Below are 27,059 nucleotides of genomic sequence, written 5' to 3'. Positions count from 1 at the left end.
TATGCAAGCTAATTTGATTCAGATATATAACAAGCATAAAACTCTTCAGTGACAGTATATCCTTTGTATATCCTTTGCATAATTGTTACACAGTACACATGTTGTACAAGAAAGAAAAAGAAAGGGAATCTATTCAAGATGCTATTATTCCGATATATAATGACAGCTAGAACAAGGAAATTAAAGCATACATGCACCAAATTAAGGAATAATTTCATGTCCGAATCGATGCATTGGGATGAATCGTCAGATCGTCTTGCATGCATGCTTGCTTTGTAGGGCGGGTGCATCCAATGGCGGATCCAGCACCGAGGCGGGTGCATGCATCCGTAGTCCCTGAATTAGTTGTAGAATAGTTCTTTTTTTTAACCAAGTTTTAGAGAATCGTTCTTAATCAAACTATCTTAAGTTTGACTATATCTAGACGAAACTGTATTAATGCTTGTCATACTAAACAAGTATGACTAGCTACATTTGCAATTGGATATATTTTCATAACACACCTATTTAAAAGTTTGACTAAATTTACATAAGAAGCTATTAATACTACTTACTTGTCTCTACAATACAACTAAAAATTACCGATAGGAAAACTTCCCAGCGTGCGAAACCAGGCGCCCACAAGATGGTTTTGCCCGGTCAAAATGGTAACCGCCACCGTCGTATGATGATTTCTCCTAGCCAAAAAGGAAACATAAATCGCATGCCCTCTCCCACGTGCGACGATGCCGGCGGCAAAGAAGGCAACATAAATCAATCGCAACATACATCGCCTTCCCTCTCCCACGCGCGAGGATGCCGGCAACGATGATTTCTCCCGGCCAAGAAAGGCAACATACATCGCCTGCCCTCCCAAGGAGTGTTTTGATACCCCAAAGGAGGCAACATAAATCAATCGATGCACCAGGCGGCTTCCCAGAAAGACAACAACACACAGCCACAACCACGACGTCGGCTTGATCCGAGAAGCCCGCGACGACCACGCCACGACCGTGCCGCGATTCGTCTCCTTCGCGCGCCGCGGTCAAGAGGAAAAGAGTCGGCACCGCTACGGATGAGGTACGGATGTACTACTCGATCTTTGCTGGAGTATGGTGTTTAGCCGGTCCTAGGGCTTTCTGCTGGCCGCCGCCACCGGAGTTGCCGTGGCCACCAGGACTGTCGTGCCCGCGGCTTGCTCGCTCGCGGTGGCGGCCTGGCGAGATGAACTCCGCCGCCAGGGCCGCAGCGTCCTTGGGCTTCACCTCCAGCGTGTCGCCGTAGCCGATGCAGCCCGCAGGGGCCTGTTCCCCTCTCCGACGTCGAGGTGGCCGAGCAGCTAATTTTCTTGTTCCCCTCTTTGCAATATCTCATCCCCTTTGTATATCACTACCCCACATCTAGACATCACTACCGGTTCAAAAACCCACTTCACTGTCGAATTTTGAACCGACAGTGGCATACCGGTAGTGATGGGGGGTTAACATCACTGCCGGTCCTTAAAAACCGACACTGATCTATAGGAAACAGTGTCGATTCCTGGCTCCGTCCGGCAGTGTCCAGTTGAACAACACTACCGGTTTGTAGTGCCAACCGACAGTGACGGTTGTTTTAAGAGTGTCGGTTTCTGGCTTAAGCCAGCAGTGTTGAGCAAGCCTACACTGCCGGTTCATGGATCAAACCGGCAGTGTTGTAGTAAATATCAGTGTCGGTTCATGGATCAAACCGGTAGTGTTTTTGTAACTATCAATGTCGGTTCATGATTTAAGCCAACACTGTCGGTTTGCTTCTAACTGGCAGTGATGGTTACGACAACACTGTCGGTTTGTTGCTAACCGGCGGTGATGGCCCATTCGTATTTTATCGTTTTATAATTTATTTTAATTTATATTTTTTCGTGGAATCAGATTTCGCTTTACATACGCTACGTAGACGATAGGTCTATCAATATTAAACATTACAAATGTTATGATTACAATTCAAATGTTCTTATCCACGTATTGATCCCTCAAAATAAAAAAGAAATATTCTTGGACTTCACACATGCTTCTTGAACTTCTTACAATAATCTGGCGAGCCGCTCTGGGCCATACTGGTTCTTGTACTTCATGGATTATGCAATGGAAAATACTTCATCTTTTTACAATACCTCGGCTAAGATGAATTTTACCTGCTCCGATTGTAGTGCGATGATCTCCATGTCTAGCAGCCTTTCGTGCTTATATTTCTTGCACTGTCATTCAAAAAAGATGATATCCAAAGAGGAACAGTAAATCATTTTGTTGAATTATTAATAGACATAAATGAAATGGGGATTATACACACCAACTTATCGGCTTCTTCCGATTTCCGCCAATATAGTGAAGCATTGCCCACATTAAATAAAACCCGCATTCATTGTTTCCCGCCGGCTGTGATAGGTACTTCCCCTCCATTTCGATAACCTTGAATGGGACCGGCGTCCCACCGATATGTCTTCTTCGGACACTGAGCAACATTAAAAGGAGAAACATTAGAAATCGGTATGTGTGATTAGAAAATAATAGTTATTAGGATCTCTTACTAATTCAGCACTGCCACCAGTGCATCGAGATGATGAAATGGTTTTTTCTTCGAGTCCCACACCTCGAGCAGATTTTTAGCAAGAGTAACACAAATGAAGATGAAATAGTTGCTGCAATCACAGAATTCTAATTATCGAATAATCTAAACGAAAAAAGAAGCATAAAATTAAAAGCCGAGAACACATACTCGCAGTTTTAGGCTAGAAGTATGTGGGTTTTCTTCTTCATCGTGAATTCATCGAAAACAACAATCAATCTCTGTTTCAGGTCTTCCACGTCACATCCATAGAGGCCTAGACATGTCCTCCCATTGACTCGCATGGGGTCCAAGAAGCCTATGTAATCCCATTTGCTTTTTAGAATGCAAAATTTTGCTATACACCTACATAAAATCATGGGAAATGCTCAAAAGTTAACAATTTATGTCTTGAGAGAGTAGTTAATTATAATATCGTGCGTGTAGGGTACTTACATAGTCCACAATGTCAACATTTGAACATCGAGAGAGCGTTTCTGGTATAGCTGGAACAAGCACTCCTACTCGACATCGAACTTCTCTTCTTTAGGATATTGGAAAACATGTGGCGAACGGATAATAAACTCAAAACCAAAGTCATCCGTCTCTGTTGCTTGAGCCATGTAATATTCATGTAACTGACGCATATATGTTGTCAGATTTTTATACTCATGATCGGGAACCAAAAGATTACCCCTTTCATACCTCATTGCCGGTGTTCCCGTCTCTTGTACATCTTAATAGATGTTCGCGGCCTCTTCCATGGTTAAATCAGGGTTGTCTTCGACTAAATTCATAATGTTCCTTAAATCTTTATTGTGTATTTCTTCGTCTCTTGTTGTAGCGTATTTATTCTGTGTTTACCTTTCGAATTCGGACTTCAACAAAAACAGAGGCAGTGAGGCACATAGATTGAAGAAACTAACACAATCTTCCTTCTAGATGTGTGCTGTAAATTTTTCTTTCATCAAGGTGGTAACGCTGCCACTGAATGGCCTTTTTCTTTTTTGTTGGTCCACTTTGGGAGCATTAGCGACCGAATCTAAGGACTTTTTCTACGACTGCGAGGATGTCCTTGATCTTGTTTTGGGCTAAGGTGGAGGAGGAGGAGGATGACGAGAATTCTGTTTTCCCAGCGCTGATGAAGATGCAAGAGGAGGAGGATTCGCTTTTCTCGAGGCTGATGAAGATGGAGTCGGACGAGGAGGAATAGAAGGAGACCTCTGTCTTCTCGGGGGTGATGGCTCCGGATGAGAAGGGGAGTGATCTCTATTGAGAGACGGTGAGTGATCATCGCGGGTGGGCAAAGACTCACAGTCATCCTCATCATCAGAGGACAATTGATGGTCAAGCTTAATGAAACGCTTATGCTAGGCCACTTGAGAGCCCTTCTTTTGACAAAGTTTTGGCCTGTCTTCCGCTACGGGGTACTCAATGGATATCTTGTTATACTTCTTATCAAGTATTCTATCAATGGTGACGCAAGCGTACCCCTGTGGAATTGGGCGACCATTAATTGTCCCGTCTCCCGTAGGCCAGGCCTAGCCGAGCGCCACCTTGTCCTTTGTTCATTCCTAACGGATGTACAACCTGACATTGACGGGTTCAGTGATATCGTCCACCGGATGAGGCACATTCTCCTCTTCTTCGTTGAGCGGGGTCGATCCGCAGCTGCTGCGACCCCTAAATTGTGGGCTAAAGGCACTATGAGTAAGGTTTTGTGGTACTACTGACCCCTTGGACAATAAAATTTGCTTGACTCGTGCTTCAACAGTCGCCTCAATCCATGCTTCCATTCTGTCTTCCATCTCTTTTAGTCTCCTCAAATACTCTGCCTCATGTTCCGCTCTACCCCTCGAGCGGCTCCGGTAAGTGTTAGATTCTTGGGGGAATGCTAGTTTCCAAGGAACAACACCGGTTCCTCTAGTGCGACCAGGGTGCTCCTTGGTTCCGAGTGCTTGGGTGAGCACGTCTTTCTCCCTATTAGAAGTGCGAGTCCCTTGCCTCACCTTCTCAGTTACCTAGGAGATCCTCTGATTGAGTTCGCTCATAGGTTGATTTGAGGAGCTAAAGCTCCCATCCTCGGCGTGCCATATATTTCTCTCCATACAGTATAATACCGATCTAGGCTCCCAATCGGCGGTCTCAACCTGAACGCCTTCCTCAGCAAGGCGATCCATCTTTTGAAGTTCTGCTTCAAATTCTGGTATCTTTTTGGCGTAGCCACGAGAGCCGAGATGATAAGGATTCGTTGCTTTCTGTGAATTCTCCTTATTCTTCCTACTCAGTTCTAAGTACTCCTCGGATAACTTGTATTCCTTGAAAAAATGCCAGAAGTCCTTCTACTTGTTAAACTGTCCACCATCAAAATCTGGCTCTTTATTTTGGAGGACAAAATTCTTGTACAATGTCCCCTTGAAATTCATGAAGCATGTCCCTATGATTTCTTTTGCTTTTTTCTTGACTAACTCCCTGTCATACTCGGCTAGGAAAGTGCAATACTCTGGGATCTTGACATCCCATATATAATCCTTCTCGCTTTCGGAAACCCTCCACCGGTCATCATCTTTCTCAATCCACTTCCTATATTTAATCGGGATAAAGTCCCTAACAAGTAACCCGAGGATAGTCTTGTATTTGGTCAAAGCTATAGGCGGTGAGAGTGGATCCCCGAATTCATCGAACTCAGTAATGTGCCAGTGTGCATTCCTACCAACAGGAATCTTTGACACGCCTCGCTTGGATCTGGCCTTCCTGCTACCCGAACACTCTGGCTCCTCGGCCAGCGGAGGCTCCTGCTAGAGACACCAAGTAAGCTATGACCCTCTCAATTGATTAGCGTGTGTGGCTATATAGTGACATGATACCAAAGTTACCTGGCCATCTTGGTTATTTTGACCCAGATCGAGCAGGCCGGACGGGGTCCATGGCTGCTCGTTCCCACCGACCTGATTGACACCGTCACCTTTTGTCGGATCATGCGGCTCTCCCATCCCAGCGATATCAGCCGCTTCTTATTGCCGATCAGTTCTTCAGTGACGGGGTAACAGGCGATGATGAGTCATGGCTATGACACGATCATGGTTAATTTTGGCCACGGACAACTACTAATAGCATATGTTCATATATATATAATATGTTTAATGCAAAGTCTAATAATAAGTCCACATACAACAAAGTCAAATAATAGCATATGTTCGCCTAGAATAAATTCATTGTTTGATTGACCACATACAATAAAGTCCACCTACTGTTCTACGAGACTAAGCCTACATCAACTTCCAAATAAGAAAAGCGATGACCATAGCCATAAATAAAAGCATGACATCTTTCCAAGACCAAGGAGCAATTCTCCTAATCTTCACATCTCCGGCGGGTGGCTTCTCTTTGATCTCTAGTGCCAGCGGATGGCCATGGTTTACATTCATTGGACCATAGTAGGCCGATTGCCCATGGTTTGCAAGGTAGGCAGGATGACTATAGTAGGCCCTCAAAGCTTCAGCTTCTGTGTTGTATTTTTTGTGCAAATTACCAGGATAGCGATTGACTTGAGCATAGCAATCTTCTCAGGTTCGATAAATCCCAGGCATATGACCAACATGCACTACATACCATGCCATGGTTGCCTATACATTTAAGTAAATTAGGCATGTGGTAAGTGGTAATGGTAACTCACTGAACAAGAGTTATTATTCAAGTTATATGGCCAAACTAAATCTATTTAATGTTCTTTATCGTTGACATGATAAAAAAATAACCTCAATAATTGGACTGTCTATTATTTGGAGATCAATATGGTTTAGTAATCATACTTGCTGCTGCTGCCGAGCCAATTTTAAAAGTTGTTTGAAACTTTTTTCTGGAACAAACATCTATAGATGCCTTTTTTAAGCATGTTATACATTCCATCAAAATCAATTAACACTCTACCTATAGCGATTATAACTGTACACATTTGACAAGAATCCATCAATTGACACCCTACCTATAGCTAAACCAAGGAGTAACAGCATGTAACTCAATCGAATAGGAATCGACTGCTATTGGGAAGACAACAACCGTGGGGCATTTCATCGAACACTTAGCGAGCAGTCAGCCACGCACTCATCGTGGGGGTGGAAAAGCAGCTGTCCGTGTGCGCTCCTGAAGGCCTCGGCGGTGCTCTGGCGTCTGGCGGTGGACGGCGTGGGGCGGTGCATGGGCGTCGACGTCGAAAAGAGGAGCGCAGGGCTAGGAATGGCTGCGCCGGGGGTGGTGGACGGTTGCTCCGGCGTGGGGTGGTGCATGGGCGTCGACGTCGAAGAAGAGGAGCGCGGGGCTGGGAACGGCGGCGCGGGGGGCGGTGGACGGGTGCTCCGGCTTGGGGCGATGCACGGGCGTTGGCGTCAAAGAAGAGGAGCACGGGGCTGGGAACGGTTGGCGCGGGGTTGAAATTTTTCGACCCGTGGCGGGCTTTTATAACAGACCTCATCACTACCGGTTCTAATTAGAAACCGACAGTGATGAGGGTACATCATTGTCGGTTGTAAGTAGAAACCGACAGTGATGGAGGTACATCACTGTCGGACCATTCTTTAAACCGGCAGTGATTGCCGTGTAGCTGTTACAGCATAAGTAACTTATCTTTTCTACACTTTTCGAATACCTCCTACTGGCTCAACGGTTAAGACCCCAACTCAGCCCTCGATACCCGTGTTCAAATCCTAGACGGCCCAATTTTTTTGGTTTAATTTTATAATTTATTAAGCATATGTATTCCTATGTTGAAATGGCTTGAATTTTTTTTTGGTTAAGTGTCTGAACTCTGTAGCCCGAGACCCGAGCTCAATCCTGAGGGTTGGCACAATTTTTTTTAAATTTTTTATATATCACTACCGGTTTTCAAAATAAACCGACAGTGATAACAAGCATCACTGTCGGTTTCTTCTCATCACTGCTAGTTTTTTTAAAACCGACAGTGATGTTTATATATATTAAAAAATTCTTTTATATACTGAATAAATAGAAGCATATGTATTCCTATGTCGAAATGGCTTAAAATTTTTTTGGCAAGCTTGTACCCCTAAATTAAGACCCCACACAGGATCTTAAGTTTTTCTAATCATTTTTTATTAATTATATTTTTCTGTGTGCTGAATGAGACAAAAGAGGGTGAATTTCATCTTGGACCCAATAGATTTTTTTTCATCCACCTCCACAAAATTCTTATCCCTAAGGCACATTAGAGCCTGTGTAAAAGTTTAGCACTATTCTGGATCTTTTCGTGAATAGACTCAGTTCAACCTATAATTAAATTGTCTCGTCGCGTATAAATTCAATTAAACCTCAAAAAGTAGTAAACCATCTCCGAAAAATTCCAAACTTGGTGTTTTATTCACACGTGGCACATGCAATCCTAAGAAAAAGTTTGAGACCAATACGACACCGGAATGCCTATAAACCACAGAAACCTTGATAACCTATGTGTATAGTCATAGTTCAATGAAATGACACATGTACCTCTATGAAGCATGTATACTCCGCCTATGTCAAAATGGCTTGAAATTTTTTTGGTAAGCATGTAAACCCAAATTAAGACCCCACACAGGATCTTAGGTTTTTCTAATCATTTTTTATTTATTATATTTTTCTCTGTGCCAAGTGAGACAAATGAGGGTGAATTTTATCTTGGACTCAATAGATTTTTTCATCCACCTCCACAAATTTCTTATCCCTAGGGCATATTAGAGCATGTGTAAAAATTTGGCACCATTCCGGATCTTTTCATGGGTAGACTCAGTTCAACCTATAATTAAACGGTCTCGTCGCGCGAAAATTCAATTAAACCTCAGAAAGTAGCAAACCATCTCCGAAAAATCCCAAACTTGGTGTTTCCTTCACATATGGCATGTGCAAGCCTAAGAACAATTTTGAGACCAATACGACACTAGAATGTATAATTCTAATTGCCCAACAAATGTTACACGAATTACATGCATGACAATAATTAAATACACAGCCGTACATATTAAAATTAGAACCTAATTAAACTATGACCTTGAAAATCTAGCTAAATAAACATTAATTACTATTGGAATCACTGTCGGGATTGATCGGGCCACGCACACTAACATACCTCTATAGCCATATATGGTAATTGATGTCACTGATTATGTATCCGCTTGTATCGATGAAGTCCAATGCCCGTATGAGTGCACTCTCTCGTGACTCACAATACCGAAAGAATGGTCGGCCATAGATATAACCTACTGAACGACCACTGCCCCTGTTAGTAATCCTTATACAGTACTGGCATTCTTCTATAGTGAGCTGGCCGAGATTTCCATTGTAGAAGTCCCAATCGTACCCAAGTTGCTCCGTAGCTTGGTCTAGAATGGTCCACAAGCCACATGCAGCATAGGTAAGGTCCTGTAGTGCAATCTACATGCGAAGAAAAAGAAAAAGAATTAGAGAATGTTATTACAATAATAAACAACAAATAACCACGACTCAAGTATAAGTGATCATTTTATCATATCCGCATGGTTGTAGCTTGTAAATCATTCGCTTGCTTGCGGGACGGGGATATCACCAGCATTCAAAGCATGTGCCTTGAAGTGCGAGAAATCAGACACATCATAGCAAATACGTTTAAGTGCCTCTAAACAGATGCGCACGACACTTAATTGGGCGCTTATCACGTTCGGGCTCTGTATTCCCATCCCGTGGATATGGTTCCGATGATTTGAACCCCTCATAGGGATGAAAAAACTAAGTTCACACGTCCATAGCCGACCACTTACATTAGATGCTGTGTTCTCAACGATGTCCGAGATAAAGAACCAGCTAAGTGCTGTTCGTAGCCAATCTACTGGGATATAGTCTGCGACATATATGCATGCAACAATGATATTAAACTAATTACACTTATTTGTTAGCATAAAAAATAAAAGATGTTGGAAAATATTTCATACAATAGCTGGAATAGGGAACCGTGGAATGGCCACATTAGGAGCGAATGGCTCATCGCCAGGGTGGAAACCTGGTTCTTATGGTGGGGGAGGTCTGTTGTTCATACCACCTGATCGATAAAATACAAAAAAAATATGAACATAAAATATATGCACAAAAAAATTCTTCCAAGCAAAATGTGGCAACATAATTAAATATAGATCAAATGCAAGGAATAAGAATATATATAAATGTAGAATGCAAAGAAACATGAATATAAATATAGATCAAATGAATATAGATACAATATTGGAGAAGACAACATATCAGTACCATTGGAAAAATGCAGGAGCCATGACCAAATCACGTAGAGAGAGAGTGGATGTCTTGAGAAGTGAGAGTGAAACATGAGAAATAAGACTGAGAGAGTTCGTGGGTGGGTGGGATCAATGTATGTGGCCGGCAGTTTGTTTTATATAGGGGGCATGGACATCACTGCCGGTTTTTAAATAGAACCGACAGTGAAGGTGGTAATCACTGCCGGTTTCTAAATAGAACCAACAGTGAAGGTGGCTATCACTGTCGGTTTCTAAATAGAACCGACAGTGAAGGTGCATATATGTAAAGGATATATTTATTTAGATACTACAGTGGAAAAGTTTTAACAAAAATGATATATTTATTTAGATGGTAATGAAATACATAAAAAAATTACAAAAAATTAGAAATAAGTTACATATACGATAACAAAGACCTTACACTAAAATTCTATATACGATAACAAAGACCTATTTGCGTACAGGTCAATATTACCATCAATGTGTATCAACACATTATAATTTAACCACCTCAGTAGCATTCTTCTTGCACCAACTAGGGTTCAAACAACAGCACCGAGGTGGTCTACGAGCTATACCGGTTGGAGATGATAAGGTGGCATCGATGAATCCATTCCTCTACTGTACATGGCCTTTTTCTCGGTACAGTCCAGAGCACATCAGATTCAGCTCGTGTAACACCCTAAATTTTACATATTTTTGAAAAAGGAGAAAAGTGATTAATTTTGCATTTTGTGGGAATTTGAATTTAGGAAATAATATTTTTTTATGAAATTAAAAATAAATATAAGGATAGAAACATGTTGATGCATTCATGCTGTTGCATATTTATTTCTGTGATGGGTGGTTTTGTTTCAAATGCTAAAAGATTTTAAAAACCTTTTGAAAATGAGATTGGAAAATTTTATTTATAAAAAGAAAAAAGGAAATTTCCTTCCATTCCCTCCCTTCCTTAGTTTCGGCCCGCAGGCCCTTCCTTGCGCTGGCCCAGCTCCCCTCTCCTCCCTTGTGCACCGCAACCGCTAGCTTCGCGCGGCCCAGCAAGGAGTCGGCCCAGCTATCGCCGTCGTTCCCTTGGCCCAGCTCACGCGCAACTGCCGCCGCGCGCCCTTCACCGCGCCTCCGCCGCTGCCAACCTAGCCCCACCCGTCAGAGCCATCCTCAACCTCCTCCCGCATGCCCCGCACCCGGCCACGCACAACCGCCGCCGTTCCACGCCCACTCCTAGACGTGGGAGCATCGCCCCGTGCCCCTGCCTCTACAAAAAAAAGAAGGCCCTGACCCATATCCGCCCTCCCCGCTGTCTCCCTGTTCCAATTTCGCGCCCGCCCGTGCACGAGGAATCCTCAACCGCTGCGCCGGGATCCGCCATCGTCGAGCTCGGGACCTCCGCGCGAACCACCGTCACCGAGCCGTCTCCGCTCTGGTTTTCACCGTGGTGAGCCTCGCCGTTCTTCCCTCTCTCTCCCCGTGCAGCTTATTTCTCGTTTCTTGGCTTCTCGAGCCTTGGCCGCGAGCTCCGCGAGCCGTGGTCGCCGGCCATGGCGGTCACCGCGCTAGCCGCCGTTCCCGGCCGCCATAACGACATGGCCGCGACCCCCTTCCTCCCCTGCATTCCCCGGTGCACTCGGCTTTTCGTTTGGTGAACCCTAGCCCCCCCTAACTGAGCTCACTGGTGAGACTTTGCCGCCGGCCATGGCGCCTGGCCGCCTAGGGTACTGTTCCGGTCAGCCCCCCCTTGTTCTCCTCTTCGATTTAATCTCAACCGCCCATCGCGAGATCAACAGCCACCAGTGGAAGATACCCCTTCGTGTGGCTATTTTTCAAAAGAGTCCCTGGACTTTTCTAAGTCCTAACCCGCAGTCCAAAATGTATTTCCCTGAATGCGCAATCCCGTTTGGAAAGCGTAAACTTCACGGTTTAAGTCAAAAATACGTTTTCAGTATTTACAGAAATGCCATTTGAACTGTTTCGCTTATAAAATTGTCGTTTTAGCTCTGAATTGATCCATTCAAATCGCGTTAGCTTCGTAATTTCATAAGCTACATGTTGGAGCTACTGTTAGTCAAGTTTGGAACTTTTTAATTTCATGATTAGATTTAATTAAATATATGGCTATAGGAAAACCCATTTAAATCATAACTTTTGCATTTTAGCTCTGTTTTTCGTGAACTTCGCGTTGACATGATCGTAGCGAGACGTAGATTAGTTTTACGAATAGTTTATCTTGATTTCAATACTGTTGGTGTACTGTTCTAATGATAGGAATGTTTGCTTTGCATTAATGCTTTTGGAATGTTGTATGTTGCTGTGTTGGTCGCGTTCAGACGGTGAGGAAAACGTTGGAGACCAAGAACTCTTCGACGACCAGCAGGACCAGCACGAGTTTGTAAACCAAGGCAAGTATAACATGGGCTTTCCTTGATGTCCTATTTCACTTTAATCAATTACTCATTTGCATGTGTCTAATTTTGATACCCGTAAGGACATCCTAGTGATTGTTTATCCTGTTCCTTGTCTCCTATGGGCTAAATGCATATGGGTAGATTGCTAGTGCTCTAACTGAACTTGACATACATGTTGATGAATGATACTATGGAACAAAGTGAGTAACATGATTTATAACAACTGTTCCATAGGGCGAAAGTGCAAATGACCTTTGTTCATGTTGCTCCCAGCCCTCCATAAGGACTTATCTGTCGGTAAAAGCTGGGACTGACAGTGCAACCGGGAGAGTCATATGGCTCTAACTTTAGCTCAGTAATAGGACCTTTCCTAGCTGGTTAGAGGTTACCTTTTGGCGCAAATGGGGCTTGCCACTTTGGGTATAGGGCTGCCTCTGTTCCTATGAGTATAGCCGCGATGGATTTGTGCCATAGGAAAGGGGGGTCCCTACATCTGCCTGCCAAGGAAACCTAGCGGCCCTAACTTGTTAGGGAAACCTATGAAATGGCTTCATTGTGTACCCTGCCCGCTCACATTGGTAGTGATATGGGAGTAATTAACCCGGGCATATGGGGATCACGACTCACGGTGAATGTGCACCACCTCTGCAGAGGGTAACAAACTGTTATAACAGCCGTGCTCACGGTTACGAGCGGCCCAAAAAACTAACAGAATAATTGGATACTTGTTGATGATCATTTATGATGGTATATGATGGATATATGATACACTTGACTCTGATAATTGTTCATATGGGATTAAATGGGAGCTTAAGCATAACTTGATAATACTTGAGAATAAAAGCTTGACCTATTAAAAATGCTAACTGCAGTAAACTAGAGTATAACCTTTTTGAGCTTTATAACCCCATGTTAGCTTGCTAAGTACGGAATGTACTTACACTTGTTTATTTTCTTTACTTGGATAAAAATCCCAGATGGGTAATAGATGACAACGGGTATGAGGATTTCCCGGAGGATTATTAGGCTTGTGGTCAACCAGTTGACCTTCCCTGTGATGACGGCCACGAGAGTGTTATTATTTTTTTATTTTTCCACTATGATGTATAAGACTAAGTCTTATTATAACTCTGATGTATGAGACACCGTGATGATACTTTATGTAATTTGTTAGCTTGTGTGTGTGATTGATTCCTGGGCACACACGAGTTTTGTGCATTCAATTTTATCCTTAAAATTGGGTGTGACAAATTGGTATCAGAGCCGTGTTGACTGTAGGACACAAACCTAGTAGAAACTGGTCGTTTTAAGGTTTATAAGTTTCTACAAATACCCTTGCTCTATGAACCTTGATATTTTCTTCTATACTATATCTCTACCTTTGCTATTCATCTCTACCTTGGTGCTTATTTTAAAGTCTTTGTTCTCGTCTTCACTCCTTGATCTGATATGCTTTTAGAACTTCTCCTTACCACCTTCTTACGTAATCCTAAGACGAGTCTTCAGATTGTTACCCCTAGCACAATAAAAACGATAGTATCGTAAGTCGAGTTAATGATTGAGTTGTGCATCTTTATTGATTGTCGAATTGTCATTATGCTTATAATTGTTTTGAATCTTTGTAATGATTGCAATGATCTTGTTGGGTGTTTCCACAATTTCATTTAGTTATAGGCCTAAGGTACAAGGATTAATGAAATAAATAGTTGGGTTTTGATTTTCTTCTGTTTTTCCTATCCTGTCTTTTTGGAGCAGTCTGCATTCCTCGGCTTATGTCTCTGAATTTGGATGATCATAAATCATGATAAAATTTTTGGACAATAGTAGACTTCAATATCTTTTTCTGAGCAAAAGAATCACCTTGATGGCTATGTTGGTTATGGAGATACGAAAATCACAAGGCGATGCATCTGTGCTGTTTGGAATCTGGAGTAGTTTCTGTTGTGTACTGTTTTCAACCAAGTTAACGGCAGAATCTGGAAAAGTGTTCTATAAGGAAGTTGTGGAGAATTTTATAATCTTTCCAACGGTAGAAGCTACAAGTTCATTAGATTAATAGAATGGGAGTTACATCTGTTTTACTGTATGGCTATCTTTCATCTCGCGAGGAATTTCAGGTTTCTTGCCCATACACAAGAGTCTCATTGGGATGTCAGGACATCGTGATACTAGTTAGATCATCTGGAAGAAGGTGCAAGTTACCCTTTTTGTGTCCCCTAGTCTATCTTTTCTTAAGGTTAAGGGGGGTAGCCAAGTTGAAGAATTTGGAAGTTGAAGTATCCTACGTTCTTGTTTGCGCAGCGGAAGCGTGGTGGTACCCAAAGATGTGAGAGAAACTCAGAGTCTCAATGGGGTTTGGTTAAAGGTTCAACGAAGGTTTATCCAAGATCATTAAGATTTTGGTAGAGCTATTGGAGAAGTTTTTAAGTTAGTTTGGATAAAGAATCTACAGGACATCATCACTAAGTTGGTCTTGAGTTGGTGATATCCTCGTTGGAATGAAAATTGATTATGACTTGGAAAAGTGCTATCACTTGGAGAAGCAAAAGTCATGACCGATGCCCTTAGCAATGGGGAGTTGTGCTAAGAAGGTTCGGCTGACACCAAGGATCAAGAATTGTATTCCAAGTTCGAGCAACTTAACCGAAATCATTCATGTTTTGAAGATTGGTGGAAGAATTTCCTTATGACCAATAAAGTAAGGAATTTTCATTGGAAAGTGGGATCCTAATCAAGACGATGGGACTACACGAGGAAGTAAAGGAGAATATAAAGACGGAGTATCCCTATCTCTCAGTCGACGTCGTCCGAATCTCGAGGACGAGATTCATCTTAAGGGGGGTAGAATTGTAACACCCTAAATTTTGCATATTTTTGAAAAAGGAGAAAAGTGATTAATTTTGCATTTTGTGGGAATTTGAATTTAGGAAATAATATTTTTTTATGAAATTAAAAATAAATATAAGGATAGAAACATGTTGATGCATTCATGCTATTGCATATTTATTTCTGTGATGGGTGGTTTTGTTTCAAATGCTAAAAGATTTTAAAAACCTTTTGAAAATGAGATTGGAAAATTTTATTTATAAAAAGAAAAAGGAAATTTCCTTCCATTCCCTCCCTTCCTCAGTTTCGGCCCGCAGGCCCTTCCTTGCGCTGGCCCAGCTCCCCTCTCCTCCCTTGCGCACCGCAACCGCCAGCTTCACGCGGCCCAGCAAGGAGTCGGCCTAGCTACCGCCGTCGTTCCCTTGGCCCAGCTCGCGCGCAACTGCCGCCGCTCGACCTTCACCGCGCCTCCGCTGCTGCCAACCTAGCCCCGTCCATCAGAGCCATCCTCAACCTCCTCCCGCACGCCCCACACCCGGCCACGCACAACCGCCGCCGTTCCGCGCCCACTCCCAGACGTGGGAGCGTCGCCCCGTGCCCCTGCCTCTACAAAAAAAGAAGGCCCTGACCCATATCCGCCCTCCCCGCTGTCTCCCTGTTCCAATTTCGCGCCCACCCATGCATGAGGAAGCCTCAACCGCTGCGCCAGGATCCGCCATCGTTGAGCTCGGGACCTCCGCGTGAACCACCGTCACCGAGCCGTCTCCGCTCCGGTTTTCACCATGGTGAGCCTCGCCATTCTTCCCTCTCTCTCCCCGTGCAGCTTATTTCTCGTTTCTTGGCTTCTCGAGCCCTGGCCGTGAGCTCCGCGAGCCATGGTCGCCGGCCATGGCGGTCACCGCGCTAGCCGCCGTTCCCGGCCGCCGTAACGACATGGCCGCGACCCCCTTCCTCCCCTGCGTTCCCCGGTGCATTCGGCTTTTCGTTTGGCGAACCCTAGCCCCCCCTAACCGAGCTCACCGGTGAGACTTCACCGCCGGCCATGGCGCCTGGCTGCCTGGGGTACTGTTCCAGCCAGCCCCCCCTTGTTCTCCTCTTCGGTTTAATCTCAACCACCCATCGTGAGATCAACGGCCACCAGTGGAAGATACCCCTTCGCGTGGCTATTTTTCAAAAGAGTCCCTGGACTTTTCTAAGTCCTAACCTGCAGTCCAAAACGTATTTCCCCGAATGCGCAACCCTGTTTGGAAAGTGTAAACTTCACGGTTTAAGTCAAAAATACGTTTTCAGTATTTACAGAAATGCCATTTGAACTGTTTTGCTTATAAAATTATCGTTTTAGCTCCGAATTGATCCATTCAAATCGCGTTAGCTTCGTAATTTCATAAGCTACATGTTGGAGCTACTGTTAGTCAAGTTTGGAACTTTTTAATTTCATGATTAGATTTAATTAAATATATGGCTATAGGAAAACCCAATTAAATCATAACTTTCGCATTTTAGCTCCGTTTTTCGTGAACTTCGCGTTGACATGATCGTAGCGAGATGTAGATTAGTTTTACAAATAGTTTATCTTGATTTCAATACTATTGGTGTACTGTTCTAATGATAGGAATGTTTGCTTTGCATTAATGCTTTTGGAATGTTGTATGTTGCTGTGTTGGTCGCGTTCAGACGGTGAGGAAAACGTTGGAGAGCAAGAACTCTTCGACGACCAGCAGGACCAGCATGAGTTTGTGAACCAAGGCAAGTATAACATGGGCTTTCCTTGATGTCCTATTTCACTTTAATCAATTACTCATTTGCATGTGTCTAATTTTGATACCCGTAAGGATATCCTAGTGATTGTTTATCCTGTTCCTTGTCTCCTATGGGCTAAATGCATATGGGTAGATTGCTAGTGCTCTAACTGAACTTGACATACATGTTGATGAATGATACTATGGAACAAAGTGAGTAACATGATTTATAACAACTGTTCCATAGGGCGAAAGTGCAAATGACCTTTGTTCATATCGCTCCCGGCCCTCCATAAGGACTTATCTGTCGGCAAAAGCTGGGACTGACAGTGTAACCGGGAGAGTCATATGGCTCTGACTTTAGCTCAGTAATAGGACCTTTCCTAGCTGGTTAGAGGTTACCTTTTGGCGCAAATGGGGCTTGCCACTTTGGGTATAGGGCTGCCTCTGTTCCTATGAGTATAGCCACGATGGATTTGTGCCATAGGAAAGGGGGGTCCCTACATCTGCCTGCCAAGGAAACCTAGCGGCCCTAACTTGTTAGGGAAACCTATGAAATGGCTTCATAGTGTACCCTGCCCGCTCACCTTGGTAGTGACATGGTAGTAATTAACCTGGGCATATGGGGATCATGACTCGCGGTGTATGTGCACCACCTCTGCAGAGGGTAACAAACTGTTATAACAGTCGTGCTCATAGTTACGAGCGGCCCGGAAAACTCACAGAATAATTGGATACTTGTTGATGATCATTTATGATGGTATATGATGGATATATGATACACTTGACTCTGATAATTGTTCATATGGGATTAAATGGGAGCTTAAGCATAACTTGATAATACTTGAGAATAAAAGCTTGACCTATTAAAAATGCTAACTGCAGTAAACCAGAGTATATCCTTTTTGAGCTTCATAACCCCATGTTAGCTTGCTAAGTACGGAATGTACTTACACTTGTTTATTTTCTTTACTTGGATAAAAATCCCGGATGGGTAATAGATGACAACGGGTATGAGGATTTCCCGGAGGATTATTAGGCTTGTGGTCAACCAGTTGACCTTCCCTGTGATGACGGCCACGAGAGTGTTATTATCTTTTTATTTTTCCGCTGTGATGTATAAGACTAAGTCTTATTATAACTCTGATGTATGAGACACCGTGATGATACTTTATGTAATTTATCAGCTTGTGTGTGTGATTGATTCCTGGGCACATATGAGTTTTGTGCATTCAATTTTATCCTTAAAATTGGGTGTGACAGCTCAGCACCACAGCGGATGGCTCTGTGAACCTCGTGGCATCTCCAATCTTTGGCGTTGCTCTATCTTCAGTAGCATTCTTCTAGTACCTCATGTGTGCACCATTTTGGTGGACTACGATGTATAACGATATCTGTGGTTTGCTATAAGAGAAAAACATTGTATCATGGCTGATAAGGTCTGGCTGAAACCAACATGCATGGAGAGACTAGCTCCTGGCCGAGGGCCATTTTATAGAGGCTAGCAGTCATGGTATATTTTTATTTCTGAACTAAAGTTATCTGGGTAGGTGGGAGCAGTGTTCCAACTATTATGGTCATGGGAGCACTGTTGGCTTGTGAGGAGCATCTACATATCACTATCGGTTTTTGTTTAAAAACTGACAGTGAATTGGGCCATCTGTGTCGGTTTGATCAACCGACCGTGATAGAAGCTATCACTGCCGGTTTTAAAACCAAAATCGGTAGTGAAGGGCCCTGCCGCCATCTTTTAGTAAAAAAATATAAAAAAACACTGTCGGTTTGGAGTCTACCATCGCAGCCTTTTTGTAAAAAATATAAAAAAGTTTGGCCCGCCTGAGATTTGAGCGTGGGTCACGAGGTCGAGAGTGCATGGCCTTAACCGCTGAGTTAGGATAGGAAGTTCGGTTAGAATGGTTTTATTTTTTTTTCTTTTATCCCATCGTAATGCACTACTAAAGAATAAATGCAAAATCAAAAAAGTTTGGCCCACCTAGGATTCGAGCGCGGGTCTCAGAGTACAGAGTGCGCGGCCTTAACCGCTGAGCTAGGATAGGGAGTTCGGTTAGTTTGCTTTTCTTTATATATTTATTAATAGAAATAATGTAGTTAGTTTATATTCTAAAATAACACAAAAATTTGTGTCTTGATTATTTAATTCTATGATAATTAATTAATGGTCTATAATTATCAAATAATAGTGTTTGTGAACATCATCTTAATATTTGATTACATAGTCAATAATTAAATTATAGAGATGCGCACAAAATATAAATTAAATATTCAGTGCGAATTACTGATACAACGTCTGCATAATGATTGCATAGTTAATAATAATCTAACTATCTTTAGGTGCATCAACAATGAGGGCCTCATAGTGATCCATTCGTACGTAAGCAGGTTCGTTACCCTCTTGAAGGATAGGTAGGGATACGTTCGCCCCGAATGGATGCATTTCCTGATAGCCCCTGTAGTCTTCTTCGTCCATCACTCCATCGACACCGACAATCTTTCTTTTCCCTTCTAGGACTACTTTTAGCATTCCTTTTGTCTTGTTGTCCCTTGCATAGAAGACTTGCATAACATCTCTTGTAAGGATGAAGGGGTCGTCTCTGTATGCGGTCTTAGTGAGATCAATGGTAGTGAACCCTTCGCTGTCAGTGTTGATTTCCTCAAGCCGGACCCACTGGCAGCGAAAAAGAACTGCCTTCAACGGACCATAGGCTAGCTCCTATATCTCCTCTATGAAACCATAGTATGTCGCCTACACGTTGCCCTTCTCGTCGTGAGCATCAAAACGAACACCACAATTTTGGTATGTGCTCTTTCTATCTTGCTTTTTTGTGTAAAATGTGAATCCATTGATCTCATACCCTTGGTACTTAAGATATGTACTCGAAGGCCCCTTGGCTAAGGCATCCAGTTGATTACCCAACTTTATTCCAAGCAAGCGACGTCGTAACCAGCTGACAAATTCCTCCTTATGTTTTTATCTAGCCAAGCCTGTGACCTACTCAGATATAGAGTTTGCAGCGATTGCCTGTGCTCGTCAATGTACGGCATCACCCTTGGCTTGCTGGAGAACAGCGAACTATGCCTGTCTGAAAGAAATAGGGTCGTCTACTGTAATAGATTTCTCCCTGATCGTTCCTTTGCCACATAGTCTTCCCTCATGACGAGATTCTAGAACTCCGACTCTTTTGATGTCCAGATAATATGTGCAGAACTCAATGGCCTCCACCATTCACCATCCTTCAACCATGCCCTCTTTTGGCCTGAATCTGTTCCTAACATACCTCATAAAAACTTTCATCAATCTTTCGAAAGGAAACATCTGATGCAGGTATATTGGGCCAAGGGCTCTAATTTGGTCAACAAGATGAATGAGTAGATGCAATGAGATATCAAAGTAAGTCAGTGGAAAATGCATCTCAAGCCTAATGAGAGTTTTGGCTATGTCCCGCTGTAGCTGCTCTAGCGTGGACACGATCGCGTTGAAGAACGAGCAAAGCTTTATGATTGGGGCGCAGACCTTTGGGGGAAGGATACCACGTAGGGCAACAGGGAGCAGCTGAGTCATAATGACATGACAGTCATGGGCCTTCATAGGGCCATAGTTGAACTTAAGTTCTCTCATGTTCACTAGCCTCTTCGGGTTCGCACAGTAGCCCATCGGGACTTTGAGTTCATTAAAGAAAGAAATAAGCGCATGCTTTTCTTCCTTCTTCAATGTCCATGACGCAACCGGAAGTTCGAACTAGCCATTCTCTAGCTCCATGGGATGTAGCTCCTTCCTAATTCCCAAGTGTTGCATGTCCAGGCGTGTGGCTAGTGAATCCTTCGATGTCCCCCCGATATCCATCAAGGTGTTAAGAGTGTTAGCGCACACATTTTTAGTGATGTGCATGGGATCAAGACTATGGCGTACACTCAGAAATGGCCAGTAAGGTAGTTTCTAGAAAATTGATTTTTTCTTCCAAACGCTCCCATCAGGCGCTTCTACTGCATTGTCCCCCTTACGAAGGACAACCTCTAGTTTGTTGAGTTCTCAAAGTATTGCAAGCCAATCTCGATATTTTGGAGCTAAGCGTTTCTCAATAGGACCATTGAAATCTTTTTTATTCCTGCAGTAAGGGTGATCCTTAGGTAGGAACCTACGGTGTCCCATATAAACTATCTTTGAGTTATTTGGCAGATTTACCGCATCGATGTCGTCCAAACACTCGACACATCCAGTATAGCCTTTTGTCTTCTCTCCGGACAACGAACCTCGACCTGGCAGGTTGGTGATTGTAGTGATAAGTACTCCCTTGATTGTGACATGTTTCTTTTTGTACTCGTCCCAAACATCCGGCACACCCTTTTTAAACATCTCCACTAGTTCATCGATCACTGGTTCTAGAAACACATCGATGTCATTACCAGGCTGTCTTGGCCCTTGGATCAGTAGTGGCATCTGGATGTACGACCGCTTCATACAGACCCAAGGTGGAAGGTTGTATATACAGAGCGTCACTGGCTAGGTGCTATGATTACTTCTAACCTGGTCGAAAGGATTCATCCCATCTGTGCTCAAAGCAAACCAAAGGTACCTTACCTCTCCACTGATGTCCTTATAGAACATAGTATTGACAGTCCTCTAGTCATGCCCATCGGTAGGGTGCCTCATCATTATATCTTTCTTATGCTCTTCGCCATGCCAGCGTAACAGCTTGGCTGACTTTGCACATGCAAACAGCCTATGCACCCGGGGAGCTATAGGGAAATACCAAACGACCTTTATGGGACCTCCTCTGGTCTTGGTGCCCTCATCTGACGGCCCTTCCTTGTACCGTGGAGCTTCACACTTGGGGCACTTGTCCAAGTCTTTGTATTTTTCTCTACGGTACAATATGCAATCATTGGAACACGCGTGGATTTTTTCAACCTCGAGGCCGATGGGGTAGATCATTTGCTTGGCCAAGTATGTCTTTTCTGGCAACTTGTTTTTTTCTAGGAGCATTTTCCTTATTATACCTAACAACTGATCGAAGCCTTTATCGCTCAATCCGTTTGTCGATTTGAACTCTAACAGCATGATGTCGGCTTTCAGTTTGCTCATTGGACACCTATACAATGGTGTTTTGTCATCTTGTCTTATTTTCTCTAGCTTTCTCAGCTGTCTTTCACTAAGACATCCGGTCTCTACATTACATAGCAGCTGAGAAATGCCATCGTTATCCTCAGTGTCGTCAGCTAGCGTGTTCCTAAACACATTATTAACTGTGGCCATAGGTTTCATGATGACACCGGGTTCCTCGTCAGCATCGTGGATGGCTACGTTAGGCCTGTCCACATCATCATCGTTTTTCTACAGAACATTCACACCAACCTTGCCATGCATAGTCCATATTGTATAGTTTGGCATGAACCCCCTGGTAATCAAGTGCGATCGTATAGACTCAATTTGATGAAAGTTCATATGATTCTTGCAATCTTTGCATGGGGAGAAGACAGGGTTCCCATTCTCACCATGGGCTTTGGCATCGGTGATAAACTGGCTGACGCCATGCATGTACCGCTTGTCTGTTCGGGATAGATGCATCCACTCTCGATCCATCTCTGCACAAAAAAATACTGAGACAGTAATTACAAAGAATTAATAAGAAATCGAGCTTCATGAACAACAATTGTAGCTCGAAAGTACCATTTTTGGAAAACATTATTGTACACTAATTATTGGAAAATTAAAATTGGTAGCCCCGGCCCTGTAAATTGAAAATTGTAGTAAAAACAATTATTGCACAATATTGAAGAACAACTATTCTACTCTACTTCTAAGAACTAATTATAGCATCACATACTAACAATGATGATCTTGACCACCATGGAATAATTAGCTAGGAATTTAAATGTGTTCATAGACACCAACCTTTTGGACGATGGATTCACCCCAATTTGAGCCTAGCACAAATGTCCAATTGGAAAAGTGCTCTCTAGAATGGAGAAAGAACTAGAATGAGAATCAAGCAATGTAGCCATCAAAATGAAGCTAATTAAGCAACAAAATCAAAGGAGTCGATGTTTGTTACTAACCTTAAAGCAAAAAGATCAAGCCATTCTTCAAAATCCAAGCACTATCTTCATGGTGAAGAGCAGCTGCAACAATAGAGAGAAGGGTCCAAATGCGCGCCTCTATTCTCGGGATAGAAGAGAGGAGGAAGGAGAGGATGGCTGTAGCCTTTTTATGTTGTAGGCTTATCACCGTCGGTTCTTGGCTAGAACCGACAGTGATAGAGCCCAATCACTATCGGCTCTTGGCTTAAACTGGCAGTGATGAGTGCCCACCAAAACACTGTCGGTTCAAGCCACAAATCGATAGTGATGTGGTCCTTCACTGCCGGTTTTAGCCCAGCCCCAATCATTTTTTCATTTTCAAGCTCATAACTAGCAGTGAAGGTACATCACTACCGGTTATCACAAATCCGGCAGTGATGAGGCCGGCAGTGATGTGCAAATCTGGCATAGTGTATGTGTATTCAAGTAATGCTCTTGGCCGGATGCTTGCATGGTCCTGTTTGCATGGCACTGTTTGCATGGTCCTGTTTGCTTGTATATGTGTATTTCAAGCCGCTGTAGGGTAGAATGGTATCTGCATCTAATTTTTCTTATATCAATAATCGTCTTGGGTTTCTCATGATTATGTTGATTCAGTTTGAAATTGATTTCTTAGGATAACAAAAAGAACGAGATTGAGAAGGGTGACACTTTCTACAATATCTTGTGGAATTGATGAAAATATAAGGTTACTTCCGAAGTTTCCACTATGTCAAATTGAGATGAGCGCGTGCCCTGTACCCATTGATTCATGTTTTTAAGTTCATTGTATTACTGCTCTGTAGACCATCTATAAAAACATAGAGCTTTCTAACTGTCGACGAAATCTAGTCGGCAGTCTACCGAGGGGTATACCCACGGTAGTAGATGATTAGTGGAGGTGCATGTAATAGGAACCAGATGGTGACACAGGCGCAGAGACAGTGATTTAGATAGGTTCAGGCCGTCTGATCGACGTAATTCCCTACGTCCTGTGTCTTTGGTAGATTGTATTGAATATGAGATGCATTTGAGGGGTTCCCTACCCGCCTTATATTGTCTGGAGGGTAGGGTTACAGGTTGGTTTAAGTCTAGATCTATTCGGCTATATGGTAAGTATTTACAAGAAATACGATATCTATCACATCTAAACAGATCTTCCTTCATCGCCAAGATGTCTTCTGATTAACTTGCGGTGCACGCCGACCAGAGCCAAACACTATAGGCCTTGATCTTATGGCCTGGACCTCCCCTAGTGGTGCGGCCCATGTCCATTGTCGTAGAGTGCTTAGTCAGGCCTGGTGATGCGATACAGGACCAAAGCGTAGAGTGCTTAGCACCCGTTTACGCGTAAGAGCACAGGCATTGCCGAGGAGCCACTGCCGACCACCCATAACGCAAAGGGCTAGCACTCGTGCATGTGTAGGAGTGAGATCGATTACATGGCTGTTTCTGGTAACGCAAGTGAGAGCGTGGCTGGTCGGCGAGTTGATGAAGAATATCTTAAATATATTGTAAACATTAAGTTTTCTTTTGGAGATGTTTATATTTAATATAAACTGCCCCGAGCCGTTAGTTTGTTGGTTGAGCCCCCAACCCCGGCTAGCCCGTAAACCGTAACACGGAGCGCTAGAGCTCGTGTACGTGTAGGAAGACAAGCATCATCGAGGAGTCACTGCCGACCACCCATAACACAGGGGGCAGGTGCTCATGCATGTGTAGGGAGAAGCCAGAGACAGGGCCGTCTCTAGAGAGCACAACCGTAAACGTGGCTGTTCGGGGAGCCGTTGAGGTGAAAACGTATGTCATCTTTAAGACGGTATACATGAAGAAAAGTCGTTTGGAGAATAATCTTGTAGAGAATAGTATGAAGAAACATCATGGCGAAAACTTTATTAAGTATTCATATGTAAAAAGGTACTTATCTTTAGACATAACGTCTGGTCAGCGACGATGAAATTGCCCGGCCCTCGAGCTTTCTGGCCTGTCGTCATGGCGGCGGTCGCGGTCGTTATAACGCCGTTCTTCGCGGCGATCATTGCGACGTGACAGACGATCGGAACGAGTAGTCCAGTCGGCTCGCTTAGCAGCTCGCTTGATGGCTCAGATGGTTCGTTTGATAGATCGGACGGGTATGCGGAGTCGTAGGTGAACGGACATAATTGGAGCCTGACGGAGTCAATCCGCGTGGGGAGGTGAAGTCCTTGAGCGTGTCTGACCGAGGCGACGGCGTAGTCCAAGATCTTCCTTGCATGCTTGAGATACGTGAGGTTGCCTGCATGGTGGTGTAGATCCAGATGCATATGTGCTTGTATATCTCTTCAACTACTCCAATTAGCTTGTATGGTCGACCAGCATATTTGGTGGAAACACTGCTCCACATCGCGTTATCGTCGGCCGCCTTTCCTGATTACTGGTTGTCTTGATCCATGGAAACGATCTTGCGTATCCGATCAGAAATCACGAGCAACAACAAGATGTGATTAGGTTTCTCCCAACTAAAATCATGCAGACATACGGATATATCTAGAAGTATAATAACAATATTTAATTAGGAAGCGACTTGACTTAGCTTTCTTGGTTTGCTTGACTCCGATCTTGTTGTCGTGTGATGCGGCTGTTGGAGGCGCATGGCAAGGCGTCGGACTCCAGCACGTGCGGCCGTTCGCCGAGGAAAGTGATCCGCTGCGTGCCAGTGTCGAGTTGCCGCTGAATGCTGAGTTGCCGGCGATGTTGGTTGAAGAAAAGATTCCCATCTGGTTCGCCACAGAATCAGCACGCACATCCCCTACCTGGCGCACCACTGTCGACGAAATCTAGTCGACAGTCTTTTGAGGGGTATGTCCACGATGGTAGATGATTGATGGAGGTGCACGTAATAGGAACCGAATGGTGACACGGGCGCAGAGACAACGATTTAGACAGGTTCAGGTCGTCTGATCGATGTAATACCCTACGTTCTGTGTCTTTGGTGGATTGTATTAAATATGAGATGCATTCGAGGGGGGGGTCCCTACCCACCTTATATAGTCTGGAGGGTAGGGTTATAGGTCGGTTTAAGTCAAGATCTATTCGGCTATATGGTAAGTATTTACAAGGAATACGATATCTATGATATCCAAACAGATCTTCCTTCATCGCCAAGATGTCTTCTGATTGCCTTGCGGTGCACGCCGACCAGTGCCGAGCACCGTAGGCCTTGATCTTATGGGCTGGACCTCCCCTGATGGTGCGGCCCATGTCCATTGCCGTGGGTACCTGGGGTTATACCCCCACACTAACTGCCATATTGTTCATTCAGAAATTGATTTTTGAAGGTAAGCATTTTTTTCTCGCAGGCTTTGCAGAGAACATCACTACGGAGCAAGGAAAGACGTTGAAAGATGCTTGGGGCGACGTGTTCTCCATGGTCTAGGTTAGTTCCCAGATATTGAAAACACGCACTTGGTTTTCTTATTTCGTTCGACCTTATCTTAAAGCATACATTTGGTTTTCAATTCCGTGCTTGCTTTAATTCTTACAAGAATAGTTTCTTCTGACAGTATAATTAGAAGAGTGAAATCAGTAAAAATAAATAAGTTAGCATTTCAAGGTGTGAAGTTATGGGATCTTTGCAAGGTAAAATATAGGCTATGCTACAATGGTTGTCAGTCTCATAATTGTGCAGTTAATTATGCAATGTCTTTGTCAAAGGGAAGATCGTAACCGATCCGAAGTTCAATGTCTCTACAAGTTTGTTGTACAATCTGATATCCTATTGAATTATTACTCTGTATGTTATCCTACTAATTATCGTTCTTTTCTTTTTATTCTTTGGAATGCAGAATTAACGACAAAAGGCCAGGGTCTCAGGGTGTGACTTCAAATACATTCTTTACTGTGTGGTTAGATCATATATTGATTTATGTGATAGACTTTCTTTACTGTGTGGTTAGTCATACACTGATTTATGTGGTAGACTGATAATGAAGTAAGTTGATACATAGTACAATAGTTAGTCAGCTTAGTTCTGTTCTTATGAAGTAATCTTCATAAAATGTCATATAACTCATGTCCATTTTATTTTTTAGAGACACATGTGAATGATGGGTAGCATGACGTCTGTGTAGCGTGTAGATCGGTGCACAACTAAGTTGTCGATAGGTGGGTGTTCATTAGGCATGCACTTCCGCAATAATATTCATGCC

At 43.4% G+C, this 27,059-nt stretch overlaps 1 long non-coding RNA gene across 1 annotated transcript; it reads left to right on the top strand.

The window, feature by feature from the left end:
• Nucleotides 1–829: 829 nt before the first annotated feature.
• On the top strand, nt 830–27,044 carry LOC136485796 (uncharacterized). The gene is made up of 3 exons (XR_010766554.1): nt 830–1,059; nt 26,211–26,287; nt 26,697–27,044. It is a non-coding gene; the product is annotated as an uncharacterized lncRNA (long non-coding RNA).
• The last annotated feature ends 15 nt before the right edge of the window (nt 27,045–27,059 follow it).

The sequence above is a fragment of the Miscanthus floridulus genome, chromosome 10 (genome assembly GCF_019320115.1).
Source record: "Miscanthus floridulus cultivar M001 chromosome 10, ASM1932011v1, whole genome shotgun sequence".
Classification (NCBI taxonomy): Eukaryota; Viridiplantae; Streptophyta; class Magnoliopsida; order Poales; family Poaceae; genus Miscanthus; species Miscanthus floridulus.
This window is presented reverse-complemented; position numbering and strand designations above follow the sequence as displayed.